The 5,000-nt window shown below is 46.6% G+C and overlaps 1 pseudogene; it reads right to left on the bottom strand.

The window, feature by feature from the left end:
• Positions 1-476: 476 nt before the first annotated feature.
• The window catches only part of LOC127659577 (protocadherin Fat 4-like), a 122,228-nt pseudogene continuing 117,704 nt past the window's right edge, over positions 477-5,000 (bottom strand).

Raw genomic sequence — 5,000 nt, 5'->3', positions numbered from 1 at the left:
AACAAACTGACATTTAAAGGGTTAAATCCTGAAACTGAATGAATATTTGGCAGTTATGATCAGGACTGATGCTGGTTAAAAAAGTCAGAGAAAGTGGAAAATAATATTAATATCTAATATTTTTAAGGCAGTTTTTTGACCTAGACATTTTTCTCCTCAAAGGAGTTTTTTTTTAATCTCACATGGCACAAAAAATAATAATGCATCAAAATCAGAGATGTTGCTAATCATTGACATACCCCAGACAGTGATAATCAAAACATTATAATAATTTCCCTATGCATTTAGAATATGAGGATAATTCATTTTTTATGTTTTGTTTTGTGTGTTTTGGGTTTTTTCCATAAAATAGCAACAGTGTCATAATATAAACAAACTGGCATATAAAGGGTTAAATCCTGAAAATGAATGAATATTTGCTAGTTATGATCAGGACTGATGCTGGTTAAAAAAAATTAACTCATCGAAGAGGAAAATAATATTAATATAGATTTATTATGGCAGTTTTTTGACACGGACATGTTAGTCCTCTAAGGACCTCTGAGTAACTTTATTACACTGACACACAAGGATTAAATTCCCTCGGCAACCTGATTTCAGTATCTCTTACACCAGTATTTAAATGCTTTTTTTTCCTTTAAATAAATATTTTTTATTGTTATGTTTAAATCAGACATTGTTATAGTTTTATCAAAATATTGGAAAAAATACTGACGTTACAGAAGTAACAAATGTAAAAAATAAGAAGTTCAATCTAACTTTGAAAGTAAGAACCTCATTTCCAGCATATGAAAAATATCCATAAAAACACCGCTGCACATTTAAGTTAATAAACAGTACAAAAGTAGAAACATATTAAAACAAAAACACATGACAACAGAAAACACAGACTACCAAAGAGCTTCAATGATACAAAATGTACATGAGGTCATCGTCTTATAGCAGTCGGGGTTTGCGCTTGGACGGGTCAAACGTGTTCGTTCGAAATACACTAACAAACGACAAGAGAGTCGTAGTGTCTGCGCTCCCAAAGGTAAATCCTCAAATATCCAGAAGGCAGAGGCCTGATTGCTCTCATATCTGGAGGTTTTGTTGTTTCAGATGGCAGCCAGTTACTCAGGATGAGAAACACTCGCTCTTGGCAGACGCTTCCAGAGCTTTCTTGCTCTTTTGGCTGGTTTGAGAAGAACCGGAGCCAAATACAGCCCTGCTCTTCAACACTGAACTCATGGGTGTGATTCCTAGAGGTCAGACCCTTTCAGATAGGATAATCAACCAGATGGACCGAGCCAGAGTCCAGGGCCATAGCGCTGTAGGGGTCACTATGACCTTTCCTCTTTACTCCGGGACTCTGATCTCGGTCGGCCTGGACAGAGGGGTCACAACTGGTTCCCTTCATTTATGTGTCGTACTGTCGCACTTCTGAAAGTCTCCAAGTGTCTCCATTCCGTGGACGTGAGTGTCTGTAGTAGGGGGTTGCACAACTACTCATTTTCACTAGTCAACTAGGTGTCCAGAAAAGTAGCAAAGTAGTCATTGAAACAATGTTTACCTAATATAAATTACTCCATGTAAGACAGTTGATTAGTTTCAGGGTGGTTTGCAATCAGTTTGGCTTGTGTGTGAACAGTAACACTCAAAACAACCTTAGATATCTGCAGCTGTTCACAATTTGGCCATTGAGGTCCTAGACAAAACTGTCCTGTGGCTAGACAGGAACACTGTTTGTGGACAAATGAATTAGCAATCGCTTTACATAATAAGCATAACTGATGTCACGTGATCCATGACTATTTGACAAAAGCCAACATGTCAGATAGTGGCTGTACTAGTCTGTGTAACCCCTTAGATCCGTAGAGCATGTGCTGCGTCTTCGTTACACTCTGGCTGACAGTGAGTCTTTCGAATCGGTGCCCTGCCTTACTGCATTTAAGTTAGGTCCTAATCAAATATCAAAGAATCAACATGTTCAGGTTTGTGAGTGTGTCTGTAATAGCTCCAGACGACATTCCCAGAGGGTGAAGCGATGAAGTGTTTCTTATACGTACTGCTCTGCTTCACCCTCGTTCAGAATCGTGATGGATCCGTCGCCGCTCTTCATCTCGATGTCTTTAGGAGCGGAGTTCTCAGGCAGCAGTGCCAAGTCTTTAAAAACATCCACGTAATGGGTGAAGCCCGGACCCCAGTTCAGCATGTTGTCCCAGTTGAAGTTGTTGGACCCTTGGCCCAGTTTGTGGGGTAAAGTGTGGTGCTGATATTCGGAAAGGGTGTTGTAGTTGCTGGCCGGCCCTCCCTCGGCACGCCGGCTGGAGTACCTCCTCTGTCTCAGCCTTCCTCCGTGGTCCTCATCATCGGCATCAGACTCATTGACTTGCGAGAGCTTGGGCATGCGAGAACTGTAGGAGACTGGTTTCTCGCGGTCATACTCCATCTCCGAGCACGTGAAGGAGTCGTGGGAGTCACTCTCAGAGGAAGATTCCGGAGCCGGGATGCCGTCCGCAGGGTTTCGGACGCGAGAGAGTGGCCGTCGACAGTCTTCCTCGGATGAAGAGCGCCGTGGTCGGCGCTGCAGATGCTGGGGTTCCTGGGTCGAGGGTGTTCAGGCGTTCCACCTCCTCTATGGACAATCCCACGGGTGGACCGCTCTCCAACGGAATCTGCTCAATGGGCTGCTTTAGACGGCTCCCTGGGCGAGAGCCGTGACCCGCCATCGTCTGAGGGCTCTTACTGCGGCGACCCAACCGAGTGGCGTAGTTGAACATGCCAGGCTGGCACACATCACCGTGGAAATCGAGAGGGCTGCCTTCGCGACGTGCAAGGTTGAGCTCACGGGTCGGAGTGTTTCGGTAAAAGGACGATGGCTTGCTGAAGTGGGCGGGGCTGTGCCGTGACAGGGGGTTGGCCGTGGGACAAGCTGAATGGCTAAGGGGTGTTGAGCGGAGCCCCTGGGTGTAGGTGGGCTGGTAGGTGTAGCTGGTGGCCCCCAGCGGGAGCGGAGACTGTCGGGCAAATCCCAGCGGACTGTGGCGTTGGATGGAAAACTTGGGCGTGTGGCTACGGAAGTGTTTGTAGTGCTGGATGATGTCCGCATCTGATGGCGCGATGCTGCTGGCATTGTCAATGTCATAGTGTTCCATGTCGGCATCTGGCCCAGCACCACGGGGCACAGAGGGCGCTGGGAATTGTTTACGTTGTTGTCGCGGGATGTCAGTTTACGTCATAGATCAGGTAGGGGTTTTCCGGCTCTATAATGTCAGGTTTGGGATTCCCCTCTGGCTGTTCTACGGACGGTCATATCATCTCCGTATGGCGGAATGTTGTCGGATCGTCGAATGCCACGTTCTCGCTGCCTTTATTTTTCTTCTTTTCCTTCATTTTCTTCTGTTCTTTTGGCACTTTGGTTTTCTTGCGGCCCTTGCAGTAGTTGCACAGAATGAGACTCAAAACCACTAGTGCAAGAATGGTCGCACAGCTTCCTACGATCGCAGGCACAGCCCAGATGGGCAGAACCATCTCCTCTACAGTGGCACTTTCGGACTGCAGGTGAACCCTCCATTAGCTGCCAGTTTACACTCTGTACCCTGTGGACACCGGATGCCCAGACAGGCCACCAGGCTCTCGCACACTCTGCCCGTGTAGAACTCCTCGCACATGCAGGTGAAGCCTCCGCGTGCACCGGACGCGCAGCTGCCGCCGTGCTGACAAGGGTTTGAGGTACAGTCACCCGGCGGGACACACTGGTAGGTGTACCACTGATTCACACACATCAGCCCATCCCAGCAGGGCTGCTTTCACACAGATTTGGGCCTCGACAGCCAATCTTCACAGAGGGGTCAGTTTTATAGATGGATACAGTTCTGTGTTCACAGCTGAAGGGAGCATCTCTCCATTGTACTTCACATAGGCATAACATCCATCAAAACCTAGGAAAAAAGAGAACTTTGATTTAACAAGAAATATTCATGGAGCATTCCACAAGGTTTGACAAAGAGTTTTGTTTAAGGTGCTTAGATTTCCACTACTGTCGGCCAGCTTTGTGGGGTACAATATTCATCCACAGGCAAAACATCAGATGAGAAAATCCCATTCATTTAATGCAGGGGCGCCGCTGACCGAAATGATACCCTACACAGAGTTCCAGGTGGGCCGGGGGGTTCGCATGATATTAGCGTGAAGCAATGCGTCTGTGTTCATAACTGCTTTTGGGTCCTTGAATAGCATTATAGCGTGTGAGTAAGGGCTGCCGGTGGACTTTCTGGTGCCCTCCTAGTGTAAGATGGTGCCCCCTTAGGGAGTTGGTGCCCTAAGCAGATTGCATAGTCCACTTATAGGGAGCGGCGGTATTATTTAATGCAAAGTGATAACTGTGTTCATATCTCTAGATCTAAATGTCAAAGATACTTGGGGTTGGGCTCTGTGGACTTGGGCTAGTAAGCAGCCTTTAAGTATAACCCTAGCAACTGCCTAAACATGCCCTAGCAACAATCCAGAGTGCCCTAGCAATCGTAGAGCAGCATGCCAGAGCCATATCTTGGCACCAGATTATCGTAGAAACATGGAGGTGGGCTCTTGTAACCAGGATGATATTTAAAGGCTGCTTGCAACTGCCTAGCCATGTTCTAGCAAACATATAGAGCACCTAGCAACCGTATAGCAACAAAACCCAGCCATATCTTGGCACCAGATTATCGTAGAAACATGGAGGTGGGCTCTTGTAACCAGGATGATATTTAAAGGCTGCTTGCAACTGCCTAGCCATGTTCTAGCAAACATATAGAGCACCTAGCAACCGTATAGCAACAAAACCCAGCCATATCTTGGCACCAGATTATCGTAGAAACATGGAGGTGGGATCTTGTAACCAGGATGATATTTAAAGGCTGCTTGCAACTGCCTAGCCATGTTCTAGCAAACATAGAGCACCTAGCAACTGTATAGCAACAAAACCCAGCCATATCTTGGCACCAGAGCATCGTAGAAACATGGAGGTGGGCTCTTGT

This window comes from Xyrauchen texanus, chromosome 19 (genome assembly GCF_025860055.1).
Source record: "Xyrauchen texanus isolate HMW12.3.18 chromosome 19, RBS_HiC_50CHRs, whole genome shotgun sequence".
Lineage (NCBI taxonomy): Eukaryota > Metazoa > Chordata > Actinopteri > Cypriniformes > Catostomidae > Xyrauchen > Xyrauchen texanus.
The sequence above is the reverse complement of the archived record's forward strand: the minus strand, read 5'-3'. Positions and strand labels throughout refer to the sequence as shown.